This window comes from Sus scrofa, chromosome 8, assembly GCF_054392235.1.
Source record: "Sus scrofa isolate SSC_HxYL_T2T_F1_AM1 chromosome 8, Sscrofa_HxYL_maternal_Yorkshire_Landrace_v2.0, whole genome shotgun sequence".
Taxonomy (NCBI): domain Eukaryota; kingdom Metazoa; phylum Chordata; class Mammalia; order Artiodactyla; family Suidae; genus Sus; species Sus scrofa.
In genome coordinates, this window is record NC_139390.1 from 90,385,058 (window position 1) to 90,412,822 (window position 27,765).

Here is a 27,765-nt window from a genome sequence, read left to right on the forward strand (position 1 = left end):
CATATGCTAATGTCTTTACTGCAGCATATGCAGATCTAATGTCTTTACTGGAAGAAATTAGGTCAGTTTCTGAGACCTGCTATGAAGCTATTTCTTGAGAAATACCCTTTTCTCTATACTGGCGAGCAAGAACCTCAAGAGACAGTTGTTGTTTTTTTTTTTAATTAGAGTATGTTGATTTACAGTGTTGTGTCAATTTCTGCTGTACAACACAGTGACCAAGTCATACATACATACATATTTATATATACATATATATACACACACTCTCTTTCTCATACTATCTTCCATCATGGTTTATCCCAAGAGACTGGATATAGGTCCCTGTGCTGTACAGTAGGACCTCATTGCTTATCCATTCTAAATGTGATAATTTGCATCTACCAACCCCAAATTCCACATCCATGCCACTCCCTCCCTCCTTCCCTCTGGCAACCACGGAACTGCTCTCCATGTCCGTGATCTGTTGCTTTTTTTGTAGATAGGGTCATTTGTGCCATATTTTAGATTCCAAGTGTAAGTGATATCAAGAGACAGGTTTTTGTTTCTTTTCTTTTCTTTTTTTTTTAACTTGGCATGACCGACAGTATACCTTCCTAGTCTTGCCCCCAGGGCTGTATCAACTGTTATCACAATGAAGTAAAATGGGGTCTTGACCATTTTACCTTCCACACAGCATCCCATGGGCCCAGTTCAGTGATGACATTCTTCTGATTGCCTATACTGAGAAGACATTGGGTGCCTTTGTAAGACATATTTAATACAGAGCAAGGTAGTTTCCATTGTGGCTCAGCAGTCATGAACCAGACTAGCATCCATGAGGATGTAGGTTCAATCCCTGGCTTCGCTCAGTAGGGTAAGGATCTGGCGTGGCCATGAGCTCTGGTATAGGTTGCAGATGCGGCACAGATCCTGCATTGCTGTGGCTGTGGTGTAGGCCAACAGCTGCAGCTCCAATTTGACCCCGAGCCTGAGAACTTCCATATGCTGTAGTTCTCACCCTTAAAAAAAACAAACAAACAAACAGAAAAAAAATCCTACAGAGTATGGGAATCAACTCTGTGAAAATTAAGCAGCTCTCAAGCTCTCAACGTCAGTGAAGTTAACGGGAGTCTGGGAGTCTGGACCATAGTGAGACATCCTCTCCAAGGTGAAAAACAGTTTGTTGTACCTTACGCATCTACCACTAAAAATGAGGCTTTACATTTGGTTGGATTTTTTAAAAAATATTTTGAGCCTACTTATGCAATAGTCAAGCATGTTATTTTGACAAACATATGAAGTACTCCATGATGGTGATGGTGTTGAATGGAGAGGAGCTGTAACAGTGCAGACTGAAGTGGGAGGTGTTCTTCCACCCTGGCCTTACACTTCAGTGCCTCCAAAATCTGCAGTGTCTGAGGAGCATCTGAGGCAATGAAGAATGCAGGATCCTCTATTATACAAGGGAAAACCACATCACAAATATTAGGCTTTGGAAGCCAGTCCAGGCTCTCTCTGTGGATAATTCCTTTTGCAGCTTCTGGCTTATAACAAGGACCCTGTGAGTCTATCCATACAATCACAGGACTTCAAGTGATCCTGTGGCCTGAGTGTCTCATTATGAATTGGGTATTTGTTTTTACTAGGATCAGTCAAAAAGAGCCTCCTGCTCAGATATTTGAGTTACATCTTTAAGGGGACTCTTCCTCTAAGTTTCTAAGTTTTCATAATTCCAATCATTTCCCTTTGTTCCTTCAACTTTAGGGAAGATAACTACTTTCTGACGTAGCCGTCTCCGTGTTACCTTATAGTTTGTTTTTGTTTGTTTGCTTTACTCTTTTTGAAACCTAGTTAGCAATTTATATCTATTTAAAATTCTTTATATTAAAATACCTCTCTAGATAGCTGGTGTTGTTTCTGTCTCTTGATTGACGCATCAAAGAATACATTGCAAAATTATCTTTAGATTTACCACATGCAGTAAATAGCACAAGCACCTTACACAAGAGCATTCAGAGCACTGTTCCTATGTATTCGGTGTGAATAACACTCAACCTCTGCTTTTTGTACATGTTTCATGGTCTCTAATGTCTGTTTTTCATAGTGTCCATTATATTCCCAATGGGTAGGTTTTGTATATGTCATGGCTGTTGCCCAACTGGCTGTTCCACAAAGTGACCAGCAGGGCAGAGTGTCAAATTCTTTCCCTACCACCACTTAGGATACAAATGAATTCACCTTTCCTAGTTGCTCATGACCCAATGCATTTCATGGTTATGATAAGTGCTTCACGTGTTGACATTGAGAGGAAAATGATGACTCCCTAGAGTCTAGAAAAAGTCATCACTGGTCATCTTCAGCTTTGCCACAAGTAAAGTGAAATCTGTGTTTACCATGCGCATGGCTTACAAACTACTAGAGGAGGATATAGGTACAAAGGGCAAGTCTAGCAAAGCTTTGCACAATATTTCAATCAAATTTTATTAATAAGACCTTATAAATTTAAAACATTGGAGTAATTGCTAAACAACATAGAACCCTAAGACAAATAAATAAGCCGAGACTATAGCAGGCAAATTATGCTATATAATTAATTCTCTGTCTCTCCTCTCTCATTCTTACACCTACCTATTCAATAATCTAGATCATTACCAGAGAAAAGGGAATTAGAATGATGAAGAGATAACAATAAACTGACTGACTTTTACCCAAAAGAAGTTAAGAAAAATCCAAATTGACCAAGTTTGGCCCAAGTTTTCAAGATTAAATTTTGTACCGTCCGTGGCAATGAAGCCTTGAGGATGAATGTAAAATCAGCAATAGAGAAAATAAAAAAGTTCCAGTTTTGCACACTTTATTTTTATGATTGTGACATTTATTTCTGCTATAAACATTAGAATGATGAGGCATCTGTGAATCTTCTTACAAGATCATATGTTGACCTACTTCACCATTGTTTTACGCCTGCGTTTTCGAGGCTGACTGGACTTCCAGTATTCCCTAGACTGCATCACTCTTTTTTCCTTCCTCAAAGTGTTCATTTTTGCTGTTCCCTCTGCCAGGAATGTCCTGGAATTTTGCATGGCCTTTTCTCATTTTTCAGGTATCATTTTTCTGTTAGTTTTTTGTCTTTATTTTGTTTTGTCTTTTTAGGGAGACACCCGTGGCATATGGAGGTTCCCAAGCTAGGGGTGGAATCAGGTATCATTTTTAGTGGAACTTCCAAAGACAGGGCTTTCATAACTACTCTATCTAAATTAGCCCTTACACTATATTCCTTCATAAATAATTCCCTGTTTCTTAGTCTAAGCCTTTATCTTAATGTGTAATTATTTTATTTACTTCCTGTCCACTCCTTTGTTATTTTTCCACCGTTTGTACATAAGCTTCCCGGGGGGGTGGGGGAGGGTGGGGGAGGGTGGAGTGCAGGAACCATGTTTTTCTGGTACACTACAAGATCTCCAGTACAAACTGAGGTGTCCATCACAGAGCAGGTTCTAAATAACTACTGGCTGATTGCATGAATGAAGAATAAATGCTCTCTAAGAAAACATCAAAAGAGCCAATTTCTTCCCTTTCTCTTGTTCAGCAAAAGCTACAAGAGGTATATTAGCCCAACAAAGAACTTTCTGATTCTATCACAAGCTATATATCTAGGCTAGATAAATGTCCTAGGATCTCCAATGTCCTATGTTCCACAGTTGCCTGAAAAATCAATGTATCTAAATGTACTTTTTATCATGTCTTCAAATCTGTTTCTGTATTTCAAGTCATGTGGAGGGCATCGTTTAAACATGACTAAATCGGATTAATTCTTGCTCATTAATATCTGTTTTGTTTGTTGGTTTCCTTTTCATTCCCTATTATTATTTGCATATTTTGGCTTCTCCTAATCTGCAGTAAGGATGCAGGATCATTTCCTACTTCCAGCTTCATTCCTTTTCTGTTTATTCCCCACAGTGTTCTTTAGAACAAATCTTCCTAAAGCACAAAGCTGATAAGCTTGAAACTGTTTATTCTTTCCCATAGGAACTAAGTTCGAATTCCTCAGCCTGATATAAAGAAACACCACAATTTGATCTTTGCTCACCTCTCTGTCTGCAGTTCTCAATGCTCCCACCTCTATCTACCTCAAACCTATCTTATGCTTTTGTCTACAGAGCTACTTGCAGTTCTCTGATCGTGCTACACTCTTTCATTCAGTTCAGGCCTTCATTCATCCTCCTCACCAAGCCAAGAATACTACTTTCTGTCCAGTGAGAGCATCTATTTACCTTTCAAGGTCTGTCTCAAATAAAGACTTTACAAAGTTTTCGATCCTCCATGGAGAAACAGACTACAGTTAAACCCGGAATGTGCTATTTTCTAAGATGTGTTATTGGTATTGTTTAGGAATTAATGTTGAAAGAACTGAAGAGATGATTGAGTCAGTTATTAATTTCAGCCTCTTCATTTTCTTAGATTCTGGGAAATTGAATATTAGCACATTCTCTCAATCACAATTGAAATAGATGAGAAAAGCATGGACAAGATCTGTAGAAAATCTTTTTTAAATGCTTAGGATGTTTGACAACACTAATATAGATGACCACTTTATTGCTCAATTCTATAAAACACGGAATAAACCTTAATAAAACATAAAAGTAAAATAAATTTGGAATTAAAAAAAAAAAAAACGAAATCTTTGGGTGCCTGAGAAATTAGTAAATCCAAATGAAGGTTTCAGCCACAGATATGAGCCCTAGACACTGGATACTAGGATTTTGTAAACAACATTCAGGAAACATGGATGGGATCTTGAGTCTAAAAAAGTATGGAGCTGGAACTAAGCCCTCTGCACAAAACTAAATCTGTTCAGGCTTTGAAAAGGGAAATAGAAAGCCTTTTCACATCCCAGGAATTCAGGAATAAAGTCATCCTTCTGGGATTGTGGAAATAAATGTTACCTACAAGAAAGCAAAGGGCAGCACACAACAAAGCTTGGGGATTTGGGATACTACGCTAATTGTATGGAATTCCTAGATAAGAAATTAATATAGATGTATTTTTAAAGAAATAATATAGGAGTTCCTACTGTGGCACAATGGGTTTGGGATCTGGCATTGCCTCTGGCGGCATGGGTTTGCTCCCCAGCCTAGAACAATGGGTTAAGAATCTGGCTTTGTTGCAGCTGTGGTGTAAGTCACAGCTATGGCTCAAATTCGATCCCTGGCCTAGGAACTTCCATATGCTGTGGATGTGGCCAAAAAAAACTATATGTCTTATATATATATATGTAGCTACATAGATATAAGATATATAAGATACATTGGTATAAGATATATAGATATACAGATATAAGATATATAGATATTCAGATATAAGATATATAGACATAGATTTCCGGGGGAATTCACGCAACCCAAAATGTGAGTCTCACAGATCAATGAGAGTGAAAGAGAGATAGAGCAAGACAGACAGATAGATAGAGAGATAGAGAGCAAGCTCACAATAAAAATATATAAACTACAGGAAAACATTAAGTACTGAGGGATAATTAGCATATTCAGTAGACAAGAAAATCAGTTCCCTAAGAACTAGGGGTAATAGAGTAATCTGAAAAAAAAGTATAAAAGAATAATTTTAAGGATGATCAAGGTAAAAAAAAAAAGGAGAGAGAGAGCCCATGATAAAAGAGTAAGTCTATCTGAGAAAGGAAGAGGTGGATTTGAAAGAAATACAAACTGAGCATTATAAAAAAATTTTCTCTCTTTTGGCCACACCTGCAGCATATAGAAGTTCCCCAGGCTGTGGGAGCTATGGTGGCAAGGAAAGAGCACGTGTATTTTGCACAGAACCTCTGCTCAAGGATGGGCTGTCCTACTCGTGGGAAGAGAGAACCCAATGGATCTTCCCAAGGTTAACTTCCCCATACATTTTCAAACATTAATCATATTCCAAGAGAATTGCTTCATACTCTTGTTGAACCAATCCGGATTTTTTTCTAAGTCTTCTCACAAACTAGAAGAATCATGAATAATTTTAATAAAATTATAAAAATTTGTTGAAGTTATTAAAACCGTTGTTCTCTCCTGTGATCTCACAGTCATTTGATCAGGTATTTGTGAGCACTGCCTCTAAATAGGAAACCCAATTGGCTGTGTTGGAGGACAGAATTGGGTTTAAATCTATCATTTTCCTCTAATCATGAAATTATTCTTTTTAACACATTCACCTATCTTGAATTGAAATGATGAGTTTCATTTCAGAGCTAAGTTTGCCAAAGACAATTAAGAATCTTCTAATAGCGAGGAAAATAGCAGCATGTCCTCTGTAAAAGAAATTTATTCAAGGACAGATAGTTATTCAGGAGCAAACTCAAGTAAAGATATAAACAACAAACATACCAAAAAAAAAAAAAAACCCGCAAAGAAACACTGATTTATTTTCTCAAAATTATTCTGTTAGAAGACCTATGAACTAATTTAAATATGGATTTGGCTTGCTATGGAATTACAAATTTTAACTTGTTCTTGACTAAATCAGTGATATAAAATGTCTAAATAAAAGGCTTTGATGTATTTTCAAAAGAAACCAACCTTGAAAATTTCTTGTAAACTTGGTAAAATCCTGGTGGTTTGGTTGTGAGCTTGTAACCCGAGTGACCACAGGCTGCCTAAAATATGCATAGCCTATTTTTTTCTAATCCAGTTTTCGTACTGAAGAATACTGGTGGTTTGAAATTTCAAAGTTCTTTTACCTACACTTGTCTGCAAATGAACAATGAAGAGTATCTATTTATCAATACTTCGAGGTTTGTTCCACTGTTTTTCTTTGATTGGCTAAAATCCAGTTGGTCACATCTAGCCAATCTTCAAAACTGAGTTAGCCAACCTACATCTCATTACGATTTTACTCACCCTCAGACATACCCTACTCCCTGCTTAACTTACAACTGGAAAAGAATACTGATCCCAGGAAAGCCTGTCCTTTTAATCTCCTTTCCTACTGTATTGCAATAAATGGAAATTGACTTAAGGAGACAAGAGAAGCATTAACACTTTAAGATACAGTCCTTGTAACCATAAGAAATGTGTAACATCAACAAAATGAAGTGCAAGTTCGTTGTCAATGCCATTAAAATAATCATCAGTTATAGCTAACAATACGCAGCGTATCAAATAAGAAGAGATGTCAAATTTCTCCTCATCTGCCGACATAATGTGAGAAAGACTTGTGACATAAACTTTTGGGAAATGTTTCACATTTGGGAGAATTCTTTCCAGAACTTTTAAAGCTGGGATGAAGATTGAAAGGAGTTTTAAATACCATTCTTTGCAGCCATTCACCTAAAAGTGTCATTGCTTTGGAAAAGGGACGGAGAAGTGCATTTCTTAGATGTTTTCCCTTCCATCTGCTTTCTCCTTAAATCTTAGTCTCTTATGGGAGGAAGAATGATAGCCCTTTAGTCACAGCATCATTTTTTCAACCCCTGGATAAAGTGATATCCAGTCAAAGTTTGGGCGGTGGATTCTTTTTCCTAAGACATGATATAAAAATATATGGAGAATGATATCGATTTTATTTTTGCAGGTGGAAGGAGATATTTTTTTCCCCACTAGCTGAAAAATGATGCCATGACTAATATGACATCATTGGCTTCCCCACAAATCAGCTCTTCTACAAATTTAGGAGGAGGCAGCTGCAAGAGAAACAAAAATCTTTCTAACCATTCATACGAGGCATATTACTGTCTGTGAGAAGTAGCTGCAATTAAGAGAACTGGGAGAGGGTAGGTAGGTCTGGTAATATCTGACTGAGGACCTCACACTGTGGCAATAGCTGAGGACTCTATAAATCAAATACAAAAGCAAAAAGCTTTTGAGCGAGCAATTTCATGCACCAATGCCAACAGCTGATGGGGGACTTTGGACGCCTCTGCTTCACCCCAGCCCTGGCAAACACCACAGCCCATGATACAGCATAGATGCCATTTAATCATGGGGCTCAGCTCAAACACTCTTTATTATGCTCAGTTTTTTTCCTGACTTTAATTTCTATTAATGAACACTTTCACTCCTTTACTACCAGCAACACTAGTTCTATCTGAAGAAGAAATATAACTGTGAATTAGGAGTCAGGAAAGGGTACTTCGGCCCATTAGCAAATTGTTGCCCTCCCTCCCCCGCATTGTCCACCCCTATGCCAGGATACTCAAGGGCTAAACTAGAACTTGTACTTAAATCCTCACTTGAGGTGATAGGTTTCTGGCAAGCACAGCTCCCCCTACTGTCAGTTATCATAGCTTTTCCCAGGAGTCTGTTTACTTTGAGGAGATGCTGGGTGTTTCTTTTGTTAATTTGCTGTGGTCCTTGAACCTGAGCAGGACCCCTATGCCAGTTGAGTGAGCACCTTTCCTGAGGGCGGGATGGGGATGGTGACTCTAACCTGGCTGCTTAGCAGCTCTGGTAAAAGGTTTAGTGGGGAGGAAGGATGAAATTAATGACTAAAACAAGGCTTGAGAATTCACCAAGGACCCCCATTAGCCATGCTCCTGCTGCCCTAGTCACTGGATAAGCGACTGTTGACCGAGTCCTTCACTGAGTCCGAGGGAGACCAGAACATCAGGGGTCAGAGGGGCTATGTAAGTGCTTTCTCATGCCTATCAAATTTCCCTAATGATCCACTTTCAGCCCCTCAACAGGAATGTCTTCATATGCATATTTTCTAAAAGAGGCATGAGGGCTCAAGTTTCACTTTTCCCTGCATAGTCAAGTTCACCTGGTCTCAGGATAGGTCTGGTCCTGCCAGTCCTAGCTGAGCTGCAGACAGTTTGTGTTTCCCACTGAATTCAAAGAATTTCTGTCACTAGATTTTAGCCTGGGAGGGGGCTGGGGCTGGCAGGGGAATAAATGGATCGGAGCTGAGGGCACCACTGAGGCACGCTCTGCAAGGGCAAGGTCCGGACTATGTGCTCAGAAGCACCAAGGAGGTAGAGGAAAAGACAGGTCAGGTGGTGAGAGTGGCGCAGGCCAGCTGGGAAAGTTGCAACCCCATTCTCTCTGAAAGGCTGTCATTGTCTTGCAAATGAGCTTTCAAAGTCTCAAACTTGTCCCTACTAGTGAGGTTAAATTCAGTATGGATCTGTCCCAGAAAGTCTGATAAGCAGATCATGTCAATTCTTTTGCCAGTGGACCACCACACACCATGGAGTTTCCAAAGGCCACAGAGAGACCTTGATGTTCAGAGGCCGCTTGGGTTGACTGCCCCTTGGAACCTCAGAGAGCAGTGGGGGCCACCTTAGAGTCAGGGGGTTTTGCCTGCCCTCTCCGTGCTTGTGTGGCATTCAGATCACAACTGTAAGGTGGGAAAGTAACCACAGCCAGAACTCTGGAGGGAGAAAGGAAATCCCAGGAGAATTCAACTCATTGTAGCCCTTATCTTGTTACTTTAAGACTTGCTTTGCAACTGAGAAAGTTTCCTAAGGACCGGATGAAACTTGCCATTGTAGACAACCCTTTTATTGTGCTCCCACGGTGAATGAGCTGCTCCAGACACTGATAGGTCAAAGATGGTCACAGCCCTCAAGAAAGTCACGATTCATTTCTTATCCACCTGAAACTAATACAACGTTGTAAGTCAACCATACTCCAATAAAATTAAATTAAAAATATATATGTATTAAATATAAAAAATAGTTTTGTAAATTAAAAATGTCTCAAATACCAGAAGAGAAATACTTATATAACATATATAATATATACATAATTGATATATAATATATGTACATGGCAGAGTGTATATATATGTGTGTATACATATGTACCTAGACATACATATGTGTATATATGAATATATATAGACTACCACTTTGTCAGTCTTGTATATGAGCTGGTATGAATTTCCTAGTAGCTTCTCCCCTAAGGTCTCATTTCCTAGTTACTTTTAAAAGGTTTCTAATACCCTTGGATACCACGGCCATAGTAGATAGTTCCTTAACTCCTAAAACTAGTCGCTCGAATGTGATTACTTCCTATGGCTAACCCTTTATGTGGTGGCTGATTGCTGGTTTTGGCCCCTGTCCTTTCAGCCACATCTCAGATGTAGGCTCCCGTTTCTCTGTACATCAAAACTCCGTACATAAGGCTGGTGCCTTATTCTTCAATGTCGAGACCCCAGCTGTGGAAGAGCAGACAGAGCCTCAGATCCCCCTAGGTTCATAGGGAGGGAGGTTGGGTCCTTGCAAAAGATACTCAGACTCTCTAGACCTCAATCACTTGTATAAAAGGGGAAACAGCTATATTATCTGAGGTCCCTTCTAACTATAAAATATTGGAATAATGTAGATGAAATGTGATAGCAGTCAAATCAGTGTAGAAAAGGAAAGTACTAAATAAATTAAAGAGAGGGATGAATCTTAGAGTGGAGTCACTTGGGGGGCAGGTTCCATGGGAGATGTGACTTGAGTTTGATTTTGTAGGGTGAAGCCAGTGGGGGAGATTTAAGGGAGGGGATGCTACACAGGCAAAGAGACTGTGAGCAAAATAGACTTGAGGCAAGGTCTTAAGAGAAATGAATAAACCAGTGCATCTATTTGCCTAAGACAGTACTTAGTAAGAATGGAGCTCAAGGTGGACACTGCACACCTAACAAGTGTTTTGAGATGCTCCCTTGCTTTGGAAAGTGGCTGGAAGGACAGCTGTGAACTGCTGTGGGTCCTGCAGGCCCGGGAGACCCCAGGATTGCACAAAGTTGTTTCCTTACTGGTGGCACACCATCTCTCTAGATGATAGCATTCCTGGGACTTACTCTGCCCACAAACAGAGCCATGTGGTAGGGCTAGCATCTCAGAACAATTATATCACCCTGTAGAAAGCATGAATTTATCGGGGTGTAATAATTGCGGTAGACAATGGATATGATATAAGCTAAGTATTGCCCAACAGCTTTTGCCTATCTGCAGCAGGTCAGAAAGGAAGACAGATGTCTCAAGGGTGACCTTCTTGAATGAGTGTGTTTGGGAACTTAGGAATTCCCTTGGGGGGTAATGACATGCCATTGCTTGGCAACCAGTGAACAGTGAACAGTGTAGCATTACAAACCCTAGGTGCAAACAAACCATAAAACTGTGACAGGATGGCTGAGGAAACTAGAGCAACCAGGTTGAGGAGGGTGGTGAATAGAAATTGATTTTATGGAAAAAATAGGGGGATGGTGAGAAATGGAGAAGGAAAGCAAGGAGACTAAAATTACCTTTGGAATCATCATTAAACACAAAACTGCAGACTGCAATAGAACAAGAAATAGGAGAAAAACTGAATGCAAAACAGGAATTCCATGTCAACCGAAGACTGAGACAGAGTTGTGAAGACCTCATTTGAAGTTAGAACATTCACCTAAATGAAATGGGATCATCTCAAGAGGGAGCTATTGGCAGTCTGTCTATTGTACATAAAAAGGCATATAATATATTTAGTCCCAAATGCCACAGGCCACATTAAGCAATGCCATGTCAGACCTTGACCTTAGCATTGGCCAAAGCCTGGGAGAGCATCTGTTTCTCATGTGGCATGTCCAAAAGCTTTAAAAACCACAAAGAGAAGGGTTACTGATTCTCCTAATCATGTAGAGATGTCAGTGCACCTGGAGACTACAGGTTAACCTCCACTGATGCAAATATTTCTTGATTTTGTTTTCAATTTAAATAGTCAAAAAAAATATGGATTTTTTTATTGTTTTTTTTTTCCCACTGTACAGCATGGGGACCAAGTTACCCATACATGTATACATAATTTTTCCTCCCATTGTCGTGTTTTGACCTAAGTATCTAGTCATAGTTCTCAGTGCTACACAGCAGGATCTCATTGTAAATCCATTCCAAGAGCAATAGTTTGCATCTGTTAACCCCAAGCTCCCAATCCTTCCCACTCCCTCCCCCTGCCCCCAGGCAAACATAAGTCTATTTTCCAAGTCCATGATTTTTCTTTTCTGTGGAAAGGTTCATTTGTGCCATATATTAGATTCCAGATATAAGTGATATCATATGGTATTTGTCATTCTCTTTCTGAGTTACTTCACTCAGTATGAGAGTCTCTAGTTCCATCCATGTTGTTGCAAATGGCATTACTTTTTATGGCTGAGTAGTATTCCATTGTGTTTATATACCACAACTTCCTAATCCAATCATTTGTCTATGGACATTTGGGTTGTTTCCATGTCTTGGCTATTGTGAATAGAGCTGCTATGAACATGCAGGTGCATGTGTCTATTTTAAGGAAAGTTTTGTCCAGATATATGCCCAAGAGTGGGATTGTGGGGTCATATGGTAGTTCTAAGTATAGGTTTCTAAGGTACCTCCATATTGTTCTCCATAGTGGCTGTACCAGCTTACATTCCCACCAACAGTGAAGGAGGGTTCCCTTTTCTCCACACCCCCTCTAGCATTTGTTATTTGTGGACTTATTAATGATGGCCATTCTGACTGGTGTGAGGTGGTTATCTCGTGGTAGTTTTGATTTGCACTTTTCTAATAATCAGGGATGTTGAGCATTTTTTCATGTGCTTGTTGGCCATCTGTATATCTTCCTTGGAGAAATGTCTATTCAGGTCTTTTGCCCACTTTTCCATTGGGTGGTTGGCTTTTTTGCTGTTGAGTTGTATAAGTTGCTTGTATATTCTACAGATTAAGCCCTTGTTCGTTGCATCATTTGAAACTATTTTCTCCCATTCTGCAAGTTGTCTTTTTTCTTTTTGGTTTCCTTTGCTATGCAAAAGCTTGTCAGTTTGATGAGGTCCCATTGGTTTATTTTTGTTTTTATTTCTGAGACTGACCTGAGAAAATATTCATAAGGTTGACGTCAGAGAATGTTTTGCCTATGTTCTCTTCCAGGAGTTTAATGGTGTCTTGTCTTTAAGCCATTTTGAGTTTATTTTTGTGCATGGTGTGAGGGTGTATTCTAGTTTCATTGATTTGCATGCAGCTGTCCAGGTTTCCCAGCAATGCTTGCTGAAAAGTCTTTTTCCCATTTTATGTTCTTGCCTTCTTTGTCAAAGATTAGTTGAATAAGTGTCAGGATTTATTTCTGGGTTCTCTATTCTGTTCCATTGGTCTGTATGTCTGTTTTGGTACCAGTACCACACTGTTTTGATGGCTGCGGCTTGTAATATTGCTTGAAGTCTGGAAGAGTTATGCCTCCTGCTTGGTTTTTGTTTCTCAAGATTGCTTTGGCGATTGTGGGTCTTTTGTGCTTCCATATAAATTTTTTGATTGTTTGTTCTGGTTCTGTGAAAAATGTCATGGGTAATTTGATAAGGATTGCATTGAATCTGTAGATTGCTTTGGGTAGTATGGCCATTTTTACAATATTAATTTTTCCAATCCAGGAACATGGAATATCTTTCCATTTCTTTACATATTCTTTAATTTCCTTGATTAATGTTTTATAGTTCTCAGCATATAAGTCTTTCACCTCCTTGGTTAGGATTATTTCCAGGTATTTGATTTTTTGGGGTGCAAATTTAAAAGGTATTGTATTTCTGTATTCCTTTTCTAATATTTCACTGTTGGTATACAGAACTGTGACTGATTTCTGAATGTTAATCTTATATCCTGCTACTTTGCTGAACTTGATCAGTTCAAGTAGTTTTGGGGTTGAGTCCTTAGGGTTTTCTATGTATAGTATCATGTCGTCTGCATACAGTGACAGTTTTATCTCTTCTCTTCCTATTTGGATGCCTTTTATTTCTTTTGTTTGTCTAATTGCTGTGATTAGGACTTCCAGTACTATGTTGAATAGCAGTGGTGAGAGTGGGCATCCCTGTCTTGTTCCAGATTTGAGTGAGAAGGCTTTCAATTTTTCTCCATTGAGTATTATATTTGCTGTGGGTTTGTCATAAATGGCTTTGATTATGTTAAGGACTGTTCCCTCTATACCTACTTTAGTGAGAGTTTTTATCGTAAATCGATGTTAGACTTTGTCAAATGCTTTTTCTGCATCTATCAAGATGATCATACGGTTTTCGACTTTTCTTTTGTTAATGTGGTGTATGACGTTGATTGATTTGCATATGTTGAACCATCCTTGTGAACCTGGGATAAATCCCACCTGGTCATGATGTATGATCTTTTTAATATGTTGTTGGATTCAGTTGGCTCAAATTTTGTTGAGTATTCAAAATATTATTTTATTTAAATGTTAAACAACTATGTGTGTGTATATATATGCATGTGTGTATGTATATATATGTGTATATATATACACACATACACATATATATGTATATATATGTATATATATACACATATGTATATATATACACACATACACATATACATATACACACATACACATATATACATGCATACACACAAATTAAATTAGCAAGGTAATTCACATTATAGAAAGGATTTATTTATTTATTTATTTTTTGTCTTTTTGCCATTTCATGGGCCTCTACCGAGGCATATGGAGGTTCCCAAGCTAGGGGTTGAATCGGAGCTGTAGCCTCCGGTCTACGCCAGAGCCACGGCAATGCGGGATCCAAGCCATGTCTGCAGCTTAACACCACAGCTCATGGTAACGCCGGATCCTTAACCCTCTGAGCAAGGCCAGGGATCGAACCCACAACCTCATGGTTCCTAGTTGGATTCGTTAACCGCTGAGCCATGACAGGAACTCTTTTTTTTTTTTTTTTTTTTTTATTTTCCCACTGTACAGCAAGGAACTCTTACAGAAAGAATTTAAAACTTCACAAAAAGGACCATCAATACACAACAATACTATTAAATGTTCAAATTCCCTGCATGTACTTAGCTTTTCAGTAGCACATATATTATGAAATAATGTAAATTTGACTTTCTCTGTTCCATTTTTCTAAGTAAAAACTGTTTTATAAAAACATAGTCCTTTATATGTAAAATTTTCAAAGCAGTGTGTATTTACTAGTTTTATAATTACAGCTTTACTTTTCATTTTGAAGGATTTTAACTACTTTTTACTCTTTTCAGAAGTGCTGATTTCACCATGAATCAAGAACACCATGTAATTAGCACTTTGAATACTTCATTAAACATCATATTTGATTTCTTACTACCTATCATCGAATAACATTGAAACTACCTTATACACTCACCTTATAACGAAAGTCAGATGAACTCATATTTTAAGCTTTGAATGACACCCTACTTTTTTCAGTTTGAATTGAAAAAGATGTATAAGAAAAGAAAATAAGAGATATTGTAACAGCAAACACCTACAGTGCACTTAATAAGGACCTAGTAATGTATTAATAAGTGCTCTCCAAATAATGACCCATTTGATCTTTACTACAAATCTATGAGGCCCTTACGATGGTCACTCCTTTTATAGAGGAGGCCACAGAGGCTGAGGGCATTTCAAGTCCTTGCCCAAGTTCACAGAGCTGGTAGTCAGATCTGGAAATTACACTCAAGGAGTCTGGCACTGGTGTCGTTTTCTTAACCACTTCTCTTCTGCCTCCTGTAGTTTAGGTTCGTTTGTTTGTTTGACCTTTTATTTTTTTAAATAGCTAGGTAAAGTATATTAAATAGTCACATGGCTCTTGAAGACATCTACCTTTGGAGAGCAACTTCCATTGTCTTTCCTCTCTTGTTTAACTCGTTATTTTTTGCTACTGAACCAACATGTTTCTTCTGCTATAGTTTTGACCCAATGACATTTTCTAGTATATTTATCCTCTTTGTATCACACTATTAAATAAAGTGACTAGAAATTTAGGCAGGACTGAAACAAATGAAGTCTAGCTCCCCATTTTTTCCTAAGGGGTTTCTCCCAATGTTTCTATATCAGAATAGATCTGATTTGAGAGAAATATATAGACATTGCTCCTGCTGCATTTCCTTTAGCTTGATTTTTTTTTAGGCCTCCTACATTCCCTAGGCAGAAATCCTTAAGGCTGACCACAAGTACAGCTAAATACCTAAAGCTGGTATAGGAGCCTCAATGAAGCCAGCACATGCAAATGCTATTTTTGACTGTGAAGAGTTTTCTCTGCATTCCTTCCTGAGTACAACATGTGCATTGCATCAAGATTGGTAATGTTCCGTGAGTCCTCCTTCTCAGGACACTGGCTACCATTGACTGCATGTAGAATTCTGCCAATAATTCGTTCCTTTCTCCTGCTCTTTAATTGAGTCCACTGCCAGGTGAATAACAAAGATGTGTTTTGTGGCAGCAAAATCAATTCCAGGGATGTAGCCTATGACACAATCTACTATCCATTCTGATATAGCCCCTGCTCCAACTCCTGCCTTAGCACTTTTTGCAGTGTTTCATATCCATCTTCTTTCTTTCTTTGGCAAAAATGGGCTGCTATCAACAGTGAGTTTGCATTATCTTATACTCAACCAATGAAAAGTCAAATTCAGTTCTTATGATTTCGAGGGCTCTTCTTCCTGTCGTCCATTATTTAGTTTAACCTGTGCCTCACTTTACATTTTTTAGTTTAATGTCTGCCTTGTTTTATTTTATTTTCTTTAGAAGAAAAAGTAATGGTAGATTACCCATGTGAGCGGAACATGCTCCCTCACATGCATGGCCATTAAAGAGTAAGCAACTTGCAAGGATGGGCAAAGGAACAGAATTGAGAGTCTGTAAATAAACCCTTATATTTATAATCAATTGTTTTTCAACACAGGTGCCAAAGCATTTTCAGTTGGGAAGGGACAGTCCTCTTTTTGACAAATGGCATTTAGACCATTTGGATAGTCGCACCCAGAAAGATGAATTTAGACTCTTATCCTACACCATACACAGAAATTAACCAAAATGGGCTAGATTTAGAAATAAATCTGTACATTTATGGTCAATTAATTTTAGATAAGGCAAGACAATTTAACAGAGAAAGAACCATCTTTTTAGCAAGTAGTGATAAGACAACTAACTGAATATCCACCTACAAAAGAATGAAGTTGGACCCCAGCCTCAATTTAATACATGAAAAGTAACTCAAAAAGGAATCAAAGACCGAAATGTAATAGTTAAAATCATAAAACTTCTACAAGAAAACATATGTGTAAATCTTTGATTAGGCACTGGTTTCATAGATAGGATACCTAAAAAAATAGATAAAGTAGGCTTTTTCAAAATTAAAAATGTGCTTCAAAGGATACTATCAAGAAAATTAAAAGACAACCCTTACAATGAGAGGAAATATTTCCAAATAATATATCTGCTATAGATCTAGTATATAGATTACATAAAGCAAGCTTACAACTCAATAATAAAAAGGCTTATTTGCAGTTTTTTTAAACTGTGAAGGATTTGAATAGACATTTTTCCAAAGGTACACAAATGGCCAGTAAGTTCATGACGGGATGCTCAATGCCATAGTTGAAATTTAAATCAAAACCACAAGATACTATTTCTCATTCACTAAGATGGTTGTAATTTTTCAAAAAGGACCATAGCAAGTATTGGTAAGGATATGGAGAAACTGGAATGCTTCCACACTGCTGGTAGAAATGTGAAACCGTGCACCCACTTTGGAAAACAGCTTGGCATTTTCTAAAAACATTCAGAATAAAATACTTAGGAATAAACCTACCTGAAGAGACAAAAGACCTGTACTCTGAAAACTATAAGATGCTGATGAAAGAAATCAAAGATGATGCAAACAGATGGAAAGACATACCATGCTCTTGGATTGGAAGAGTCAATATTATCAAAATGACTGTACTACACAAGGCAATCTACAGATTCAATAAAAATATTCAGAACAGACTTATGATATGACTCAGCAATGCTATACATAGGTACATACCCAAGAGAACTGAGAATACATATTTACACACAAAAACTTGGACATGAATTTTCACAGCTCCATTATTCATCATAGCCGAAGAGTGAAAACCATCCAAACATCCACCAACTGAGGAGTGATTAAATAAAATGTGGTCTCTCCATACATTCAGCCATGAAAATGAAGTGCTAAAACCTGCTGCGTTGTGGATGACCTTGAAAACATTATTCAAAGTGGAAGAAGCCAGGCACACAAGGCCCCAGGTAGCACGATCACCTTGATAGGAAACATCCGGAATAGGCCCATCCTTTTGGAGACAGAAAATAAAGCAGGCTTTGCCTGGGGTTCGTACAAGAACAGTGATCCGGATGTGGTTAAGTTCTGTCACATACAGAACCTTGCCTGTGCCTCCCCAAATCCTCCCCAATAAGGGCTCCTGTTATAATGCCCTTATTAAATCTTTTACATGGATTACTTCATTTAACCTCACAGAAATACTGCAAAGTTAGCATTCTTTCTCTCATTCCCATTTTTCAGAAGAGGAAACTAAAGAAAGGGAGATTGAATCATTTACCTCCAACTACTCACTTAGCAAGCAGCCTGTCTGAGGTTCTAATACAAGGCACTTTGATCCTAGAACCACCCCCTTAACCTTTCTGAGATGAGAGAGTGCTGCGGTTATTCAGAAAACTGTGCTTTGAATTTATCAGGCAAAACATAGTTCATGGCCTAAATAATTATAATATGATGGATTCACCATGCTTTCCTTGAGGAAATTAAACAGTCCTCTAAATCATTAAAAGATAATCATAAATATTATTTCCAAAAAAATTAAATATTTTGTACAACAGAACCATCAGCTTAGCAAAAGCCAGTTAGGCTGGACAAGGCACAGCATCAAGATGTAGGCTTTCCATTCTGATCTGTTCACACTCTTTCTCTATTTCATGTTATATGTTTTAGACAGACACCCCTGACCTCACCAGTGTCTGTATCTCTCTGGCTAGGTTCTAAGCACCCTCTCCAAGCTTAAACTGCTTCCATTGTCCTCGCTCTATCCCATGTTAAGCTTTGGGCCAAAGACTGCAAACAGTACAGGCCAGGTGGCGGGACTTTAACCCCTACGGGCCTCCAAATGACTAAAGTGGGCCAGAGAGCTGACTTGGTGTCACAGAGGGCCGATGCCTCCTGTTCACACCCCAAACACTCAACTACAGGCCACTGGACTCCAAGAAGGGATCTGAGAAAACAGAGAAAAGCCACGGAGATGCTTTGAACTAGTTAATTCATTTGTAAGGTAGAGATGAAAATCACTTTCTCAGATACAACAAATTTCTGAGCATTAAAAATAATAATAATAATAATAATAATAATAATAATAATAACTAGGGGAGTTCCTGTCATGGCTCAGTGGTAACAAACCCGACTAGTATCCATGAGGATGTAGATTTGATCCCTGGCTTTGCTCAGTGGGTTAAGGATCCAGCGTTGCCGTGAGCTGTGGTGTAGGTCGAAGACGCGGCTCGGATCCCGCGTTGCTGTGGCTCTGGCGTAGGCAGGCAGCTCCAGCTCCGATTTGACTCCTAGCCTGGGAATCTCCATATGCCGTGGGAGCGGCCCAAGAAGTGGCAAAAAAGACAAAAAAAAAAAAAAAGGTAACTAATGGGACGTCTTTTTCTGTTTGTTTGTTTTGTCTTTTGAGGGCCGCACCCGCAGCATATGGAGGTTCCCAGGCTAGGGGTCGAATCGGAGCTATAGCAACAGCCTACGCCATAGCCACAGCAACTCGGATTCAAGTCACGTGTGCGACCAACACCACAGCTCACAGCAACACCGGATCCTTAACCCACTGAGCAAGGCCATGGATCGAACCCACAACATCATGGTTCCTAGTCGGATTTGTTTCCACTGTGCGGAGATGGCTACTCCTAATGGGACATAAAGCACTGTAACAACCAAGATATGATTATGAATGTGCAACGCCATGCATTTTGTGAATCTAATTTGATTTTGCTCTCGAACTCTACTAAACACAGATTTCCCTTTTAAGTTAAGCTTAAATTCTGCCATCATCTAAACATCAACTTTACAAAATCAGACCTGACCCCAAATGTTAGAATCATAACTGAATGACTGATGGCATGGGAAAAAGTAAACACTAGTTTACCCACCAAAGTTTTATCATTTGTCTACCTACCACATGATGAAATTGCCTACAAAGTAGTCCTTAACCAGACATTTGTTTTTCTTTAAAGTAAATATAAAGAAATGAACATTCCAATATCAAAGGGAAAGTTGAATATCCCTTAAATCTTAACATCTCAGGTAAACTTTCGGTTGGTTTTTCTTGTCTTTTTAGGATATACCTCTGTTTTTAGTTGGCTGTGTTTTGCAAGGCTTTTATTCATAAGATTGAAATGACTTTAGGAGTTCTCACTGTGGCTCATCCGGTTAAGAACCTGACTAGTATCCATGAGTATGTGGATTTGATCCCTGACCTTGCTCAGTGGGTTAAGGATCCTGCGTGACTGCAAGTTGCAGTGAAGGTTGCAGATGCCGCTCGAATCTGGTGTTGCCATGGCTGTGGTGCAGGTGGGGCCCTAAAAAGAAAAAAAGACTGAGATGACTTTATTTGGCTTTTGTTCCTTGATTTTTTAAAAAAATATGAAGCTCACATGCTGGTATCAGGAGAATTTCAAATCTCATTAAATTTTTTTTTTCTTCTTCCGTAAAGACCAGTCTATCCTCCTGCACCTTCTTAACCCCCTTTCCGTGGAATCCCGGTGTGAGCCCACAAGTGCTAGAACCTGTGTGGCTGCCCCTGCTTCAGATTATTTAGTGCATATTGCAGAACCAGAGAGTGTATTTTTCTTGTCCATGGGTCATTTCCTTGCCACAGACCTAAACAGCTGGAAAGAACTGACACTCCGTGTTGGGAATTCACTCTACGTGATGTTTGCATTTGTGTCTCTTTAGTAATTCAAAAGCTGGTTTGAGGGTGAATGTCAATTTTATAAACTTCTCTCCAGCCAAATTTAACTTGATTTATCTGCTGCTTAGTACACGGAGCTTATCTTTACTTTTCCAGCATTCATTACGAAGAAAGTCTCATGAAAATAAATATAGGTTATTATGCATGTTTTAGCTGAGAAATTCTAAGAAGCTTGTAGTACAGCGATAGATCAGAAGACAAAGATACATATAAGAAAAAAAGATGAATTTATTTTCATAATCTTTAAATATTTTATTAGTTTAACATATTTTGCAATTGAATTTTTAATGTCCAATATTCTCTTCTTATTTCCTACTCTTTCTTTTGATATACGGTTGATTTACATTGTTGTGCTTATTTCTGCTGTATAGCAAAGTGATCCAGTTATATATATATAAGTATGTATATATATATATATAAATTTTTTATATATTATTTTCCATTATGAGTCATCACAGCACACTGATTATAATTCCCTGTAAGAGGACCTTGTTGCCCATCCATTCCATACATAATAGTCTGCATCTGCTAACCCCCAACTCCCAGTCCACCCCATCCCAATGCTACTCCTCCCCCAATGCTACCCACAAAGCCTTAATTTCCAAAATATCCAAACAGCTTACACAATTCAACAACTACAACAACAACAAACCCAGTCAAAAAATGGGCAGAAAACCTAAATAGACATTTCTCCAAAGGAGACATACAGATGGCCAATGAAAAGATGCTCACCATCATTAATTATTAGAGAAATATAAATCTGTACAGTGAGGTACCACCTCAGAACGGTCAGAAGGGCCATCATTAAAAAGTCTATAAATAAGGAGTTCCCGTTGTGGCACAGGGGAGACGAATCCAACTAGGAACCATGAGGTTATGGGTTTGATCCCTGGCCTGGATCAGTGGGTTAAGAAACCAGAGTTGCCATGAACTGTGGTGTAGATCACAGACATGGCTCAGATCCTGCGTTGCTGTGGCTGTGGTGCATGCCAGCAGCTGTAGCTCCTATTCAATCCCTAACCTGGGAATCTCCATGTGCTCAGGTGAGGCCCTAAAAAGAAAAAAAAGAAAGAAAAGAAAAGTCTATAAATAACAAACGCTAGAGAGGGTGTGGAGAAAAAGGAACCCTCCTACACTGCTGTGGGAATGTAAGTTGGTGCAGCCACTATGGAAAACAGTATGGAGGTTCCACAGAAAACTAAAAATAGAGTTGCCATATGATCCAGTAACCCCTCTCTTGAGGATTTATGTGGACAAAACTAAAATTCAAAAAGGTGCATGCACCCCTATGTTCATAGCAGCACTATTCACAATAGCCAAGACAAAAAAACCTAAATGTCCATTGACAGATGAATTGTTCAAGAAGTGTGGTACATATATACAATGGAATACTACTCAGCCATACAAAAGAAGGAAATAATGCCATGTGCACCAACAAAGGTGGAACTATAGATTATCTTATTAAGTGAAGTAAGGCAAAAAGAGACAATTACCATATAATATTACTTATGTGTGAAATATAAAATGTGACACAGTTGAACCTACCTGTGAAACAGAAAAAGGTCAATATCTGTTAGATAAATAAAATTTTTTGATACTGTGAATTGATCTCTATGGACAGTTACAGGTAGAGAAGTCCATCTCCTTAAAAGTTTCAGAGCAAAGAGAAAAGCACGTTGAATTAAATTTTGAACCAGATTTTAAGGTGAAGATTATTTATGAAAAAGCAAAATAAACCAAGAAAAATGTCTTTATTATTGCTCTTGGAATGGATTTACAATGAGATCCTGCTGTGTAGCACTGAGAACTATGTCTAGATACTTACATCGCAACACAACAATGGGAAAAATTATGTATACAGGTATGTGTAACTTGGTCCCCATGCTGTACGGTGGAAATAGATAAATAAATAAATAAAAATTTAAAAAATATATGTTTTTAAAGCTTTCTCCCGAATAAGTCTTCTTTTTTTTCTTTTTTGGCCATGCCCATGACATATGGAATTTCCCAAGCTAGAGATCAAATCTGAACCAGAGCTGCAACCTGCACCACAACTGTGGCAAAACCAGATCCTTAGCCCACCACAGCACAGCAGGAACCTCTGCATGAGTCTTTTCTTAGCACATAAAAATCACCATTAACATTTTGTTTTTTGCTTTAATTGGTGGACCCTCCTTTGATCTGACTCCTGTCATAAATTACACTGGGCAATGTCTGTAATATGAAGCCATTGCTAGAGAGTCGAGAAAGTCATTTGGGAATCCCCTCAGTTACTCTCTGGCTCTATCTCTCTAGCCAATAATTCAGGTGCTTTTTGCCTAAGTGAAGGGCAATTCAATCAAATCATTTGACTTCTCCTCTAAATTGGTAAGCTTACATTTATTTCTGGTCTTGAAAGACAGCTAACTCATTCAACTAAACTGACCCAGTGGATCACACAAACTAGAGCGCAGCCTATAGCATTTAAATATTTTGGGAGGGAGCTTCTCACCAGGTTTAGGTTTGAGGGGGATGTTCCCTCTTCGGAGAAGGGCTCTGGGTTTCTGGCCCTCCCAGTCTCTATTCCTGTTCCAGTTCCAGCTTCTGGGAGGCAGAGACTCTAGAGGACCTTATTTGGGTAATATACCCTATTATTAGATTGGGCAAGCATGATTTCACTTGTACACATATCTAGTTCTTCAACTCTACCCTCAATTAGAATAGCTCCTGTTTAAAGTTTCCAGTCAACCTAAAAAGTCTGGCTGAATTATTTACCAACCCTACACAAATTTTCTTCAGCAAGTTGTCTTTGATTCTTTGGCTTGCAACATTATTCTGTGCCAAATCTGAAAAGCATTCTGCAAAGTTTATTCACAGGCCAAACAATCAAAGATGTGCCTTTTTAGTTTTGAGTGGTTTTTTTTGTTGTTGTTTTGTTTTTTTCTTTTTGGGAACTGCCACAATTTCATCATAAAAACAATTTCAAACAGAGCTGTCTGCCGTAGTAAAATTGCCTGTTTGCCCACATACATGTACAGGTAATTACCAGGGTTAACCGGTAATGTTACTTAAGTAATCATTTTTATATTGTATAATTATGTAATTGTGATTCCATGTGGCGTATCATTATAGAGGTTTCCAGAAGCACATGACTTTTTTAGTATAGATAGATAAATTCAGGCATGGCAACGTAATTGGAATCATCCAGACTCATGTGACCTAGACTCCCAGAGAACTTACATTCTTTTTTTTTTTTGGCTTTTTACCTTTTCTAGGGCCACACCTATGGCATATGGAGGTTCCCAGCCTAGGGGTCTAATCAGAGCTGTAGCCGCCAGCCTACACCAGAGCCACAGCAATGCAGGATACGAGCTGTGTCTGTGACCTACACCACAGCTCACAGCAACACCAGATCCCTAACCCACTGAGCAAGGTCAGGGATCAAACCTGCAACCTCATGATTCCTAGTCGGATTCGTTAACCACTGAGCCACGACGGGAACTCCATGTTCTCTTTTCTTTCCTTCAGTTTTGAATGTCCCTGTGATCCAGAATAAACATGTCTGCAAAATGCACCCTTAACTCAAAAGGAGAAGGAAGACTCTGTATTTGTGTGCTTCTATTGACACAAATATGAAAATGGGCAGAAATACATATCCTTTGAAAAATGCCTTTGGGAGTTCCTGTTGTGTCTCAGTGGTAACGAACCCAACTAGCATCATGAGAATGAGGGTTTGATCCCTGCCCTCACTCAGTGGGTTAAGGACCTAGGGTTTTGGAGAGCTGTGGTGTAGGTCACAGATGCTGCTCGGGTTCCACATTGCTGTGGCTGTGACTGTGGCTGGTGGCTACAGCTCTGATTCAAACCCTATTCTGAGACTTCCATATGCCATGGGTGTGGCCCTAAAAAGACAACAACAACAACAACAACAACAACAACAAGATTTTGGCACAAAAAGCTTTTCTTTTTCTTTTCCATGCTGTAAATTTAATCAAAACTTTAGACAATATCAGTGAAGTCAGAATAGACTAATGAAGGTAGAAAAACCATATCATAGATGCTTAAGCTAAATGGCTCTTCTGTCTTTTCCCTCGAGGTCTTTGGACAGAACATTGCATATCACACTCCCCCAGTCCTTAAAAACTTCATATCCTAATAAGACTTCTTGTCATCCTGGGGTTATTTTCCCACTAAACCTACGTGGAATTAGGTTTGCTGTAAAATACAGTAAGATTCCTTCAAAGTCCTTTAGGAAAATAGAGAATTTTACTAAGCATATAAGTTTCCCTTGTGAAGCATTTGGAAAAGAGAGATTGATTTGAAAAATTGTTGGCGTGCATCATTTAGTCATTATTTTCCTGTGTGATTTTGGTAATTTGTTGTGTATTTTCAGAGAAAACATGGTCTTTGAAAGTTTTTTAGGAGTGTGCTGAAAACGGCACCTTGTGCCAGTGTTTTTGTTCATTTATCAGCTTAAAGCAACTAATTTTTCACTAAACCGTAAACATTTGCAGTTTTAATACATGTTTCATAAAACACAAATTTCTAGTCATTGCAACACCTCGGATTCTCTAAATTCCTATTGTGTGGCTCTCATAACCTGTAGGCTCTTTTCCAAACTTCTGCGCCAACATATTTTTATTGTATCAACTTTAATGAGAAAAAATTAACTCTTGCAAAACAGAAATTTCAGGGTCCAGGAAGTGGATTAATGAGGCCCCTTGAATTCTTTTCCCTCTGAAGCTGGCTTCACGTCTGCTTTGCCTATGGAAAATATTTATAACACTCACAGTATAGCCTAAGAATTAAAGTCTGTGTTTAAATCTTAGCCTTAATTCCTACCAGTCTCGGAAAAACCCTTGACATCTCTCAGCTTCCCTTTCTTCCCTAGCATATGAGGGCATGTGTTCATCCCTGCTTCTGGAATGTGCTGGGGGCTTACATATCAGAGGGCAGAAGGTGTTCAGCATTGTACCTTACGTCGTCTTTAATACCTGTTAGCTTTAAAGTAATGACATTTTAACATGGTAATATTTTTTCCTAATTAATTCTTGAACCAAATTTAAAATCTAGGTCATGGATTTTATGGCAGGGTGCCGAGCAACAAATGCCTGCTGTTTGGCTGCTCTTTTTCTCCCCGTTTTCCTTCAGTGTATCCTTTCATGCACGAGCTTGTATTACCCCAAGTCTATCCTCTTACCTGAAGTCCCTTCTCCTATCTTTCACCAAATCTGTTTTACCCTTTTTCCAAAGACAACTTATTTCTTACTTGCTCTGTGAAGTCTTTCCAATAGGTAAGAAACTAAAATTTTCCCCTATTTATTGTTCTACTCAAGTTGGAAGGCTGCAGTTGGGTTATGTTTTTATTTGTTTGTGTGTGGCTGTGTGCATGCAGAGATGATATGGACTTGCACAGGATTCTTTGTTCAGCTTCTTTTTTAATCTAGAAGAGTGATATTTCCAGAGGGGGTGGTGCGCCGAAGTGCCATTCCAGAGGTCAAGCCAGGTCTGATGTGGTCAGCTGATTGCCAGAGCAGCCTTAGACAGTGAGGGGGCAGTCAGATACCCTTTCTAAACTAAACTAAAAAAAAAAAAAATACACATTTGCATAGGATTTTGTATATGACAACACCTAGAGACCTACACTTAAAGGAGAACAATGCTTTTGTTAACTGTATGTGTTCTTTTATAAGGGAAATTGTTTTAGGAAGTTTCTTCCACTTGAAAGAAATAGAGAAACACAGGAGTTCCCTTTGTGGCACAGCAGAAACAAATCCCAATAGTATCTATGAGGATGTGTGTTCAATCCCTGACCTCACTCAGTGGGTTAAGGATCCAGGTTTGCCGTGAGCTGTCGTGTAGGTCACAGCTGGAGCTCTGATTCGACCCCTAGCCTGGGAACCTCCAGGTGTGGCCCTCAAAAGACAAAAAAAAAAAAAAAAAAAAAAAAAATTAGAGAAACCCATTCATATTCACAGGTATTGAGGAAAAAGTAATCATTTAGATCCTTTGGTGTAAAAATCAAGGAAAGTGGAACAAAGGAAGAATAGTTCTAGGAACCCTGATCAGCAGGGGCTTTGTCCCCTGGGTCATCATGAATGTGACTTGGAGACCCTCATCTTCTTAGCTCCTTTCTCTTCTTACAGGTGACTGGCTCAGAATTTGCCAAATCCCATTCCTCTGTATTCCACCATCACATTTTTCCCATATCAAATTACCACTGTATATTTTTGATTATATAAAATATCAGCTCATTTTTACTTTGACAAAGAGATTTCAAAAAGAGACTATATTTTTGTCATAAGACAAAAAAAAAAAAAAAAAAAAAGGTAGTGCATTGGCCTTACAACATGGGAAGAATGAATCCAAGGACATCCTCAACCCATGGTTCGCTTTCATTTTCATCTTGATGGGGCAGAGGGAATCTACATACATCCCTCTCCTTGCCTCCTCTCCCGCCAGCAGCAGGTTCCAACTGTGGTTGCATTTTAGAATCACCTGGGTCATTAAGAAATACTTATGCCTGGAAAGTACCTCCAAAGATTAATTATTTTACAGTTAGGCTTGGGCATCAGTATTTTTTTTAAAGCCCTTGGGTGATGCCGATGTGTATCCAAAGCTAAGAACCACCATCTGAGAGGTGTCCCCCTCCCAGTACCACTATCTTGAATGAACTTCAGAGACATGAAGCTCTGCAGACCATAAATAAAAGTGAGGCAGGCTGCATGTGCCTTTCATGGAGTGCATCACCAGTGTTATCTGACTTGGTATCAAAAAGTGCATATACTACAGTTTCAGAAATGCTGAGATGGTTTAGTGTCTCCATGTAGTCTGTTTACTGTTTTTTGTTTGTTTGTTTGTTTGTTTTTTCTTCTTACCTCATATCTTCTGCCTCTTTTTAACTTCAAAAACCATCATGGTTCCAGTTTGTCTCCTAAATTTTCCCTATGCATCTTCAACATCAGTTACCTTGACTCAGTGACTCCATTATCTCTATATTTTCTAGTGCAAAATGCTAAGAGAGTCCCTGACATTTGTAGCTTATTTTTGCAGAA

The 27,765-nt window shown here is 38.7% G+C and overlaps 1 protein-coding gene across 1 annotated transcript in view; it reads left to right on the forward strand.

Moving 5' to 3' along the window:
* The window catches only part of LOC146400930 (uncharacterized), a 109,647-nt gene that overhangs the window by 49,554 nt on the left and 32,328 nt on the right, over nucleotides 1-27,765 (forward strand). The gene's annotated exons all lie outside the window — the stretch shown is intronic.